This window comes from Falco biarmicus, chromosome 7 (assembly GCF_023638135.1).
Source record: "Falco biarmicus isolate bFalBia1 chromosome 7, bFalBia1.pri, whole genome shotgun sequence".
NCBI classification, from domain to species: domain Eukaryota; kingdom Metazoa; phylum Chordata; class Aves; order Falconiformes; family Falconidae; genus Falco; species Falco biarmicus.
In genome coordinates this window covers 1,551,976-1,565,112 of record NC_079294.1, presented here as the reverse complement: position 1 = coordinate 1,565,112, position 13,137 = coordinate 1,551,976, and positions in this window count along the sequence as shown.

Sequence of the window (13,137 nt, the reverse complement as noted above, 5' to 3'; positions counted from 1 at the left end):
TTCACCACCTTTGTGAGCATTATGGTCTAACTTAAGAGGGAAAGTCTGAACAGCATATCTTTTTTAAAAAAATATCTGTTCTCCAAAAGCACTTACCAGCCAGTCAACTGACTGGCCAGCCAGCGCAGAAGGACAATATCTGGGTGTTCCCCATTTGTGTCTGCTGGAGCCCGTGAGCCCTTGGGACTTACCTGAGCATGACTTAGGTGGGCCAGGGTAACCTCAGATAATACCTTTGTTCTACCTGTTGCTTTCTCACCTCACAGGAGATTGAGTGCAAGTAAATGCTAGGATTACTGTGAGGAGAGCAATGAAGCATGTGGGAGAAGCAATTCAAACCGTTATCCACATTTACACCCCAGGTGGCTTTGGTTTTGGATCACTGAAGGTTCTATAACTGCTACTATACTAAGTATGAGACTTGCCCCATTATTTTTTTTTTTTAATCTACTGCCTAGTCACACTGAAAATTAGTTTGTGACCATTGTAATTGTAGCAAGTTTTAGAAACCAGTCATGAATATTAGCACCATCTTTAGGGGATGTCAGTCTCTCAGATGCACTTAGTTCCTCTCAGCTACATCTGCAAATGTACAAAGTCTTGCAGGCTAGTTTTGGATCCAAAGCTGGCTCGCAGCTTCTCATTACATAGAAGGGGACAGGGACAAAATAACTTAATCACACTGCAGCCACCAATCTGTACAGCCATCGCTGCCAGCAGCATGGCCAAGGGAGACGGAAAAGGACACTGGCAAAAATGGATGCAATAGGACTGGAGTCGTGAGGGTTGTGAAGAGAGCTCCTAGTGCAGGGACTGGGATATGGGGGTGGGCTACCCCAGAGGGAAGTTGCAGTGATGTATTGGATATCGGCATGGTGACAGGAGGAGGCAGAGGAAGAAGCTCTCTGCATCGCTCCTCGACAGCAGATGGTACACAAAGCCAGGGCTACCGTTGAGTACATCTGGCAGCTCTTGCGTGGCTGACTGTTCCATAAATAGGGCAGCTTTGGCACAGGGATAGATCCAAAGTAAGAAGAGCAAGCAAGAACAATAAAACATTTATTTTTTTTTAAATAGCTTGTGATTTGATGCAGAGTGATTCATGGTTCTGGATCTTACCCTCACCACCACCGTATTTGGTGTCCCAACAGTCCTACTGTCCCCTGGTACTGGGTTGCTCACGCTGCCCGGGCAACCCTGTAGTTCACGTGTTTTGGGGTTTTTTCACTTTTTAATTGTGCTGAGGCAGGGCAAGCTGGAAATTACCCCCATAAAATTTGAGGTTTTGCAGAGGGATGCAGACTCTCTTTCTTTCCTGAATCAGAGCCATCTCCAGCTATGTGCTTCATCCTACTTTCTTTGCCAGATCATGCAGAGGAATAGAGGAGTAAGGTCTGCTTCATAACTGGCTTCTGCATGACAGATCCCTCCAGGGCTATAAGCTTCAGCAAAGATACTTTAATTTTCTGTCACCATCAGCCAGCCTAGGACAACTCTGAAGAAATGACACTTGCAGAGTTTGCTAGCTGTCTTTTCTACCAGCACTCTAGCGTTAAAGCTCCCCTCCAGTTTCTTTCTGGCAGCTGTGAGTGGCTTTCTGTTCTTATTCCCTTTCACGCAGGATCACATACTCTTCCTGCAGTAGTGACAAAAACGGATGGCTAATTTGTTCATCACAAGCACTAGTCAGTAACGGAAGGCTACCTAACAAAGCAGAAAAATCTCTGTAACTATTCACAATGGATTTCAGATTTGACATTTGCCTGTAGGAAACTCTAAGTAGCACATTGCCTGGACCCGCTGGCTGCTGTAATGCTGTTTGGCTGGTGTGGGTCTCTGCAGAGGACGTGGGTGTGCATGCCTGCACATATAACAGTTTTAGGAAGCAGTGCCATACAAGAACGGTAAAAGCTGTGCATTACCGATGCTAACAAAATGAGAATAATGGGTTGATATCTGTTGGAAAAATAGAAAAAATGGGCATTACATTATAAAGGATCTTGTAACGCTCCCCTGCAGCCATCTTTTAATGCTCAGGCCCATTCACTGCATTGCCATTTCTGTGAGCTTTAGAATACTTCCTAACACCGCTCCCCCCGCACCAGCTCCCTCCGAGAGCTGCTGTGCAGTGGAGCAGGAGTATGTCAGAGCTCTGCAATGTGTTTCAGAGTTGGTGAAAACAATGGTGACTTGCTGCATGTTCTAAAAGGCTTACACAGCTCGTGAAGATGGCCATAAGTCTGGGCTGAGCTCAAAAAATGAGTCTGCAGGAGAAAATTGCAAGGTCTTTAGTACTTGCATTGAGCTGGCTGTGTTTTTTAGTGGTAGCTGTCAAGCAGCAGTGCTCGCAGAAAGCTCTGGGCTAGAATATTTCCTGGTGTGTGAGCGACTGCCCTTTGCCCAGAGCAGAGTGGGGACTAGCACCTTGTTTTCTCCCCAGGTGAACCCCACGATTAATTCCACTAGACAGTATTGAAAGTTTGCTGATGAAAGGGCTCACTGTTATGTCATTCTTGATATTGTAATGTAATAAAAGTTGATGAGGGCTCTGGGCCTTGTCCTAGTCAGCTCACAAGCACTGCAAGGCACCTGTAAACTTTATGATGAAAATAAGACAACTGTCTCTTCATCGCCTGGGAAAGAGAATTCCTGTGCTGGCTTCCCTACAAGTGTACTGTCCGGAACAAAGGCTCTCAGCTGAGCCGGCCTCCCTCCTGCCTTTGCCTAGAGAGGAGCCCCCGGTGGAGCTTCTTCCCTTCGGGTGCCAACTCTGGGTGATGTTTTCCTGGCAGCAAGGTGGGTGCTTGCAGCTGGGAGCAGGAGTGGAGGCGGCATGGCAGGGCTTGGGCCCTGGGGTGGATTTTCAAATCTAGGGAAGGGAGTGCCATAATTCACTTTCTGATTTATTGTTCTATGTCTGTGATATGTTCATTGCTCTGTTTTGGGTTTAATTACTGTAATAAACTGTAGTGAGTTAACACAATCTATTTGTTCATCCTTCTCTGTAACATCTGTTTTAAAAAAAGATAGTACTTGGAGCTGTTCCGTCAAACTGTAACATGGACCACGTGCTATTAGACAGCAATAAATACAAAGCCATTTGGCTCTGCTTTGTTACATTAATATAAAGCTGTCTCGCGGGACTTCTAAAGAATTGAAAGAATTAACAAATGACTGTTCCAGTTTGGAGAAAAGATAGAGCTAAGTGGAGAAAGGAAGAGAAAAAAAAAATCTTGCGAAGTCAAGCTTGCAGCTTTCCTACCAATCTGTCTATCAGCAGTGAGGATATACGAGAGAATTTTCCCGTGCTCATGGATAACCCCCCTCCCCAATCCTTTCAGGACAGGTATCCACAGATGTGACATCACACTTTCTTTGTGAAAGTATTACAGATGTGATACACCATGTCACCAGTTGTTCCCTGAAGCAGACATTTCCTCCACTTAAAGGGGATGATTCTTCCCGTAAGTCCTCATTTTTCTGAAAACACTGTTTTCAATGGGAGTCTTAACAGGTAAACTGTGATTAGTGGTTTCTTGTTCAGAGAACTTCCCAAAGCAGGACAGCTGTGAGTGGAATACAACACGTGAGCAATGAGACTTTGAGTGCTTGCTGCTGCAGAAGTGTCCTTTGACTGAGGGGAAGAAGAGGAAAGATGTTGCACATCGAACAAACTGCAGCCCTCGCAGCTGGAAGGTGATTCTATTTCTGCATTCAGACTGTTAGTACGTCAAAAGTTTTAGCTCCATGATCTCTGGTTTTCTTGGCTTGTCTGTCACAGAGGTAGAACAAGAAAAAGAAAAGGAAAAAGGAAACAGGAAAAGAAAAAACGTTAATGTTTTGTGGCTGTGGTGTAGGCCTGGCATGGTTTCTCCCTGTCACAGTACTTCTTACCTCCCTCCCTTCTAGAATTCTATGCTAGGTCATGCTTTAGTTAAAAGAAAATTTATCAAATTATATAACTTGCGTAAATTAATGTAAACCAAATAAAATCAGAAGAGGAGGAGAATTTACCTGATGGAAGTGTCTGAAATTTCAGGAAGCCCTCTTCGCAGAAAGATTTGACCACGTGTTGAACGTGCAGTGACAACGCTGCTGCTGGTAAGAACTACTTTTATAGAAAAAGCTCAAGTGATCATGAACCTCAGTCAGTATGCTGAGATTAAAATTCCAGTGAAGCAGCAGGTCAAAAACCAGTGATCAGGTCTGTGAAAAGGAACCAGCATAACAGGGAAATAATCAAATTAATACAAATTATTTTCCTGAAGATTTTTAGCATCCAGTAACTGAATTGTATATTTTCTGGTCTTTGTTAGGTTTGTGTCTGGAAGGCTGAGGTTACGGGTTTGGCTTTTTTGGGGTCTTGCTGCACAGCAAATACTGCTGCACAGCAACTATTGCTACAGGTAGAGCCTCTTAGGTTTTGTAATTTTAAACACAGCGATGCTTTTCTTTGCAGTAATATTCTTTGTTGCTGTGCAGAGCCAGACGTGTCAGAAGCTGGATTTGTTCCCCAGGTTCCTGTTGCTGTGGTTTACACGCTGCGGGGCTCTGGGGAGTACCCTGCCTCCCCGCTGGCAGTGGCTCTGTGCTGCATGTCATGCATTCGGCACAGCCTCTGCCAAGGCTTGTCATTCTGCTCAGGTTCTGGGGTTTTGTTTGGATCTGAAACAGATTTGGCCTCCACATTCTGCAGACTGAAGGCTTAGGAGTTGATGAGAATATTTAGTCTCCCTAAAATTGTAATAATGCACATTAAAAACAGTTCTGAATTAGCTGTTTTAACCATTTACTTCATATATGAACGGTTCTATAAATTCTTTATAGGAAATTAAGTCTTGCAGCCTTATAAAGACCCTGTATTGCAATTGCTGTTTGCTTTGCTTTACTTTTTTTTCCTGACCTGTGTTCTAATAAACCTTGCATTTTGTGAGTTTAGAATATTTTTCTGTTTTGCAGAGCTTTTGTTCGTGTTGAATTCTCTCCAGTTCCAGGTGGTCTCCACCTCTCCTGAGCCGTGATGCCCGAAGCTGGGTGCAGTCCTGTGGCTTTACAAGTGCCACAGATTGGAAGTGTGAACTCAGGTACGCCACATATTACATTCCCATCTGTACTGTGAATTCCATGTCACCCTTGCACCAGTGCATTACCACTTGTGTTTTTAAGACCGAACCATAATCCAAACATCCCAGGACTTAAGACGTGGAGTCCAATCCAAGCTTTTGAACCTGGAGCTATTCAAACTCTCCAGCCTCATATGGCCAGACTTTTGGACATTTGGTTCCCCCTCCCCCGCCACTTTTGGCAGCTAGCACCCTTGGAAATGAGACGGATTGAAACTCCGTGTCTTTGGAGGAACCAATTATTCATCCCAGTTCATATGGGGCCACCTGGTGGTACCGGGCGGGCGAGGCAGAGAGGGCTACCCGGGAGAGGCCCTTGGATGGCTGATGTGTTTCACTTCTGTTTGACCTGACGTCTTCTATCTCAAGACTCTTACGCCTGTTCTTTCTCTTCCTCTGCTTTGCTCCCCTTCTCTCTCTGATTATCTCCCTTTCCCTGGAGCAAGAATTCAGTTGCGACTTACCCACTAGTGGCTTCTTTTCCCAGTGGTTTGTTCACCAGTTTGGCACAAGCCTTCCTCCCTACCTCGCTAAGACGTGAGGACCGCTTACCTTCTGACACTGGAAAATTACCTTGTGCTGCTCCAGCAGAAACTTCTGGTTTCTGTTTTGCACTTAGCTCCTCCCATGGTGAAAGCCTACTCTCTCTTTCTTTAGTTTTTGGCCTGTGACTAGGCAGGAAAATACGGCCTTATGGATTTGATTTATTAGTGCCCTCGTTAAGCTCTAACTGAACTTTATGGTTCAATGTTATTTAAAAATGAATTATGAAGACAGTTAATTTTCAGGTGCCTGCCTTTGAAAAGGCATGTTTTTTGTGTGCTTTGATTCACCTCTGTCATTGTTTCAGGGAGACTTTCATCCATCCACTCTCTTTGAATCTCTCTTTATGATTTGACCTCCCTGCGACAAGCTGACGCACAGGGTACGGTATACGGTTCTGTACAAACATCCGACCTGCCATGAGGCATTGTCTGCATGAAGTGCAGCTCAGTACCTCTTTTATTAATCTCAGCTAGAATTCTGCTGATGTACTTACAGGATGAAATCTGCACGTAATGTTGTTTTCCAGGAATCCGTATGCATGTGTATCAAAGGGAAAATGTTTTCATGAAAGTGACCACAACCTGCCTGTGAGGAAAATGCAGTTCCTAGAATGAAAATGAAATTCAGTAAACAAACCCCCCAGGCTCCTCATATCAGTGTCCCTGTATCCTATCAGCTCACCATTTCCATTTCTGAGGGTGCTTATGTCCTCATGAGGCAATTTCTCAAACTCTTCAGCAAGAAATTTGATAACATTGTAGGAGAAATAGGATTCATTATTCCTCCAGGTGGTACACAGACACACGCACACAACATTAGGTTCTAGTTAATAAATTTCATAACTAGTTAATAGTCACCCTCGCCAACTTAAGAAAAAACCCAAACAAACACAAAAGAACCCCCAGGCTGAATCCAAAGACTGTTTCTTCACATCCACAACAATCCTACTGGGGAAGCAAAGGTCTTCTCCTTGCAGTTTCAGAGAGGATGTGGTTTTCTTTGCTTTCCATCTGGTCACCATGTAGCCTGGCAAAATTGTACTTACCTGAGGCAATAATGTATCAGATGCACAAGTGAAGTACCCTTGACAATTTTTCTTTGGTTTTCTGTATTTTTTCCATGATGTTAAAGTCCATGATAACAGGGGTTTTATGCCAGTTAGTGTAGAGCATTTTTCCGCTAGTACTTTTGCAGGGTTGTTTTGTTTATCACTGTTTATTAGGACGAATTGTGCAGTCAGACCTATTGAAAGGATGGACCAGTGGAAAGCACCCTGAATTCAGGAGGTTGGAGGAACACTTGGCTGCGAAGCCACCTATTCTGTCAGAGGGTTCAGAAGAATTTACTGAAAGATTGAGCACCCCTGGCTTATAAATGTAATAATGTAGTTCCTTATGAAGAAGAATGGATGGTTTAATCCTGTCTTCCTTTCAGTGGTTTTTTTTTCCTGCAATCTGCTGTCTTGGAAAGGGAAACAGAGATGGAAATCCAATGTAATGATCTGCAGTCTCAGTTTAGTCACCGAAGAGAACTCTTTGTGCTCCTAGCAATGGCAGAAGCACTAACGGTAAGTGCCAGACGTTAGCTCAGCACAGGGACGTGGCAGCATTAACTTTTGCAGGTGGGTCCTGGGTTATTTGTTCATGTACAGAACTGAAGAATCCCATCAGAACAATGGTGTAGGAAATGCCAGAGTTTATCCACTGGGCTGGAGGAGAAGACAGAGGAATTCATATTATGATTTGAAAAAAGATAACAAATGAAACAGACAGATGGGTGGCCTGAGGGAAAGTAGACCCTCTCACGGTTGCCATTATTGATTTCCTTAAGCAGAAACTGAGCGTTAATATTTCTTTAATGCAAAAATCAGAGATTATTTTCCATTCAGCCTACAAGCGGCTTTACTTTCAAAATCGTATGAAAAAAAAAGGTAATTAAAAATTCGTACCTGTTAGCACCAAACAAGCTCGGAAGAGCCAGGCTTTAGGCGTACCTTTTACACGCTACTTTGCCGACTTTGTAGCTATTGCGGCTGCAGCACTCGGCGCGGCAGGTGTGCGGTGGCTCCCACTGCCGCGTTGGCCGGGCCCGCAGCCCCTTTGCGGGGGCGCTGCCGCCGGGGCCCTGGGGCGGGGCGCGGGGCGCGGGGCGCGGGGTGCGGGGCGCGGGGCGCGGGGTGCGGGGCCGCGCTGCCAGGCGGCGCCACTGAGCCGCTCAGCGCAGGCACCGGGCTTCACTCTGCTTCGGGGCGCTGCCCCGGGACCGGCACCCCCCGGCGCGACCCGCGGAGCGACCCCGGCAGGGCGGGGCGGCGGCGGCCGGAGCTGTCCGCGGTGCTGAGCCGGCCCCGCCCGCCCGGCCGCAGGGCAGGGGCACCGCCCAGCCCCCCCCCGCCAGGCACAGGGGCACTGCCCAGCCCCCCCACCCCGCCAGGCACAGGGTCACCACTGCCCAGCCCCCTCCCTCCGGGCACAGGGTCACAGCCCCAACCCCCCCCCGCCCCTTCCCCCCCGAGGACCAGGCAGGGACCGCCGGCGCGTGCCTCTGTTGGCACCGGGTTTACGCCCGCGGCTTCGAGTAAAGCAAGGGTGGGCAAGCACTTCTCATGGGCTAACACAAAAAAAGCGGGGAAATATTTAATTTTACACAATGACAACAAAAACACCAGAGAAATCCTTTCCTGAATATTTTTGCCAATTATTTTAATCTTAATTCCATCTTGTATTTCTATTTTTATTCTATATTCCAGTTGATTCCAGAGGGAAAATAGTCAAGTCTTGTGAACAAAAGTCCTCGCCAAGTTCTTCATCATACTGGGATCCAGTCTATGGAGTTGGGACAATGCGGTGCCAACAGGCGTGCCGGGAAGGTGCCAGGAAGGTGAGCAGTGTTCCGGACAGGCTGGCACCCATTTGCATCAGGTCCCGCCAGAGAGCGCCTGTGCGGCCCAAACAGCCCTGAAGAACATTCTGAGTAATTTTGCACAAGCGCACACTAGACCCTTCCATTAAAACACAGCTGCTTGCTCATGGCTTACTGATCCCTCCTGCTTACTCTCCTCGAAATGCCCTCATGCAGCATTGCTGGCAGCACTAGAGCGCGTCTGTCGCTTTCCGGGATGGATGTATGTTTGATTCTTAGTGCAGCGCTGTCAAATGAACTGGCAAAGCAAACTGTGTGAACAAAGAAAGCTTTAACTTAGTAAAACTACCTACCCACCCCCTAGCTATTCAGTTGCTCAGTAAGACATTATAAGAGTGTTCCAGAAATTTCCTTCTCAAAAAGGGAGATAAAAGTCTGCGACTGTTGGGATATGAATTTTTGACCGCATTTGTGCAGTAACATCTGTCATTAAAAAGACAATATCAATTCAGGTACCATGCCAGATTCAGCATTGTAATAAATACTACCAGTGATGGTTTCTGTGGAAAACATTAGATTCTGCTCTAATCTTTGTTAAAATCTAAACTAGTTATTTCAGACTTTCAGTTTTCTCCGTAATTCAAGAGTGTTCTGATAATTTATGCTTTTAAATGTCTTAAAAGTGGAATAGCCTCTTGCTGAGATGTCTGTGAATCCCTTCTGGTAGGGAAGAACCATGACTGGTTCTTTAAGCGCAGCCCTGGACTGCAGGGTGAGCAGGTAAAATTAAACTCCAGAAGCAGCCTGTTGTATACACAGTGAGGTACATCCTGCTCTTCTTTACACAATTCTACAAAGGGAGTAAATCCACAGAATTTAACGTAATCATCACTGTAAGCACAGGCAAGTATGTTCTGGGGAGCTATAAATGGCTAGCCAAAGGTAACAACTGTGCTTACTTAAAACATAGAGCTAAGAAGTGGTTTCACTGGATTAATTATCTTTAACTCCAACCTTCGTGCTGAAGTTCTCAGTCAGCTCCCAGGGAGCTGGGGGAATGTGGCTGTTGGGGTTCAAGCGTTAACCTGTAATCATCCCAAACTCACGACAGCAAAACTTCCTCTCATTTTGCTATGATATTTTTGTGCAGATTTCCTGCTAGAAGGACAGCTGTGGAAGATGAATCTTTTATTGAAGCCAAGAACAGGCGAAACAAGCAGAACCCATGAGAGTATCTCAGATGCTCTTCCACGAAGCTGCAGGCCCCTTGAGGTGGGAGCACACAATTCACTGTCAAACTAACAGCCTGCAGCCAGTGATGCTGCAACCTGCCTGCTGCCTTCGGCACATGCTTCCCATCGCGGAGCAGCACGCTCAGGGCCCTTCCTCCTGCCCCCTTCGGTTCTGTTCCCTAGGCCAGCAGTGACAGTGTGAGGGAGAAAAGTAGCGGTGACAGGCTCAGAGGGAAGTGGGAAGAAAGTGCCTTACTCTTCCCCTTCTGTAGGGAAGAACAGCAACCGTCTGCAGCGTGAGATGGGGCAGATGTGGGAGAAAAGTGGGGTTTGTCCCACGTGTTTTCCCCTCCGTTACGACCTTCCTGCTCTTTACTCTTTACCTCCTGCGTAGCTGTTGCTTCCCCACCCTGCCCTATGCTGTCACCCTGCACTCTACACACCAGCAGGCCACTGTGAGTCATTTTGGTAGGAGAGTGCTGCGCTCGCTCCTGCCTTCCCCCTGGCCTTAGCCCTGTGTCTTTGCTCGCTGTCCCGGCTGTCACCTGAGAATCTCAAACACTTGCAACCCCTCTTCTCAGGGGGCAGTGGCACCTGGCTGTGCTTGAGGTATGTTGTCCGTTGCCTCCCTCACTAACTCCCACTCTTGCATCTGAGCATGTGAGGCAGCTGAATTGTTCGAGGTACTTTTACTCAGGTGTGGAAATGCAATGTTCAGACTCGGAAATGTAATTTTAATTCCAGCCACGAGGGGACCTTCGTAGTTTATTGTCTCTTTCCTGCAGATTGATCTGCTCCGTACACCAACATCTATGTGACCATGCTCACTTCCACCAATATACTACTTCTCCCTCCTAGCCAAGGATCTGCTTAAATCCCAGTATCCCCTGCTAAGTCAGCTGTCATACCCTTGGAATCTGCGTTCAACTTTATTCCGCTGCTTAAACCCAACAGCACCTTTCCTGTGTTTCCCCAGCAGCTCTGGGTTCAGGTCATCAGCTCTCCGTAGCCTCTGGGTTGCTCGGGAGGAACACGATGGGGTGCAGCTGAGCCGGCAGCAGGGCTGGGGAATGGGAAAAGTGATGTCTGCATGTGCTGACCCGCAGATTCTGGGCCAGAGATCCAGGGCAGGGGACAGCTGAAGCATTGTTTGTGCTACAGCACATCTTAATAATCCAGCCACAGTGTGATTTTTAAAATTGCTGCCTGAGTTACAGCTATGCTGCTGGTTAGGTAAAAGCAAATTCCTCAGTCTTTTTTTTCATATGATGTTCATTGAGCAACGGCCAGAGTTTATATCAAAAAGACTTCAAGTTTTGCACAGAGAAATATGGCGAATAGCCCACAAAACTCAATACAAAAAATAAAGAGCTCCCATTTATTGCAACAATTGCTTTCACATCATATAGCCTGTGCTCAGAGTCTCAGTCTCCTCTTGTACACAGCAGCTACGTACTTGGATAATTTGATCTGCTTATGTTTGAGTGACAACCAGAGAATGTGACTGTAACATGCACTAACTCACTCGCTTGATCTCAAGCAAAGAGCGAGCAGCTGAAACAGCCAGCCAGGGTCCCCAGCCTGCCTGTGCCTGGTGGCTAGTGAACGAAGCCCACCGCATCCTGGGCTGCAGCCCAAGCAGTGTGGCCAGCAGGCTGAGGGAGGGGATTCTCCCCCTCTAATCCGCTCTGCTGAGAGCCCCCCCGCAGCACTGCCTCCAGTTCGGGGGCCCCCAACATCAGCATGTCACAGACCTGTTGGAGCGGGTCCAGAGGAGGCCACAAAGATGATCCAAGGGCTGGAGCAGCTCTCCTGTGCGGACAGGCTGAGAGGGTTGGGGCTGTTCAGCCCAGGGAAGGCTCCGGGGAGACCTTATTGTGGCCTTTTGGTACTTAAAGGGGCTTGTAAGAAATATGGGGACAAACATTTTAGTAGGACTTGTAGCAATAGGACAAGGGGGAATGGGTTTAAACTGGAAGAGGGTAGATTTACATTAGCTATTAGGAAGAAATTCTTCCCTGTGAGGGTGGCGAGGCACTGGCACGGTTGCCCAGAGCAGCTGTGGGTGCCCCATCCCTGGCAGTGTCCCAGGCCAGGCTGGACAGGGCTGGGGGCAACCTGGGCTGGTGGGAGGTGTCCCTGCCCGTGGTGGGGGGTGGGAGCTAGGTGGTCTTTAAAGTCCCTTCCAACCCAACCCATGCTGCTCTGTCAGCTGCACCAGGCTGGCCAGCTGGCCAGCCCAGAACCTGCTCGGCTCCCACCTTCTCCGAGCAGGGAGGCATCACCCTCCCGCAGGGCTGCTCCTGCCAGACACCACTCCTGAGGGGAAGTCAACCCACCCCCTGCTTTTCTTATTTTACTTTCCAGGTGGAGCTGTGATCTTCATTTCAGCCACTGGGAGGAACCTTAGCCCCAGTCATGAAAGGCCCGTGGGCGAGGGGGGATCTCCCCTTGGGTCCCACCAGCTTCCAGGACCACGTATCTTTCTTCAAGTCCTGAAAAAGGGTCTTCCTTTGCGAAAACGCACCCATCTGCTTTCCCCCCCCCCCCCCCCCAAGTTGTATCCTGAAGGAGATATTGTAGCTACTTATAAGCATCATCTTGCTTGTATCTATTGCATCCCAAGAGAGACATGCGAATCACAACTCTCAATTACTTTTCAGGTCTTCTCATGCTCAGGTTGGAATTGAAGGGCATGGTGTTTCTCAGCTGTCATGCTCTAAGCCCTCTCAGAAGTCTCATGTGGGCAATGAAGTCTTTTGTACGTGCTAAGCAGGCCAAGTTAAACCAAGGCTCCACTCGAGATCATGTTTAAACTGTTGTCTATAAGAAATCTTCTAAATCTGTTAGAAGAGTCCATCACACCTTTGCTTCTATTGTCAAGGCTTAGACACCCTATGGGAATGCAAACAAAAGGGAAGTAAAAATAAGCAATATGTTAATGATAACAATGTTTAGAAAGGGATTTCATGGGAATGAAATAGTCTTTTTTTTTTTTTTTTTTTTTGCCAATATAAATAAACGCAGAAAGTTCTTTCTGTAGCAGGAGTGTGTGAAATGTGAAACCCTGGCAGTGAGAAGCAGTACCGATATGAATCAGAGTGACTGCGATAAACAGAACCCTTTACCCTGGAGGTGGGAACGTGAGCTGGTGGTTACAGAGCAGAGAGCAAATCTGAAGCGCCTGTTTCTGCCCCTGACTCACTATGTCTGTAGTCAACTGTGAACTGTCTGTACATCAGCTTACCCTTCTGTAGAGCAGATATCGGGGGCTCGTCAGAGATGCTGACAGCCCTTTGCTGTCAGGAATGCAGGATTTCATGAGTGGAAAGTACGAGTCATTACCGCTGTGTCAGGACACAAGTACCACTCCT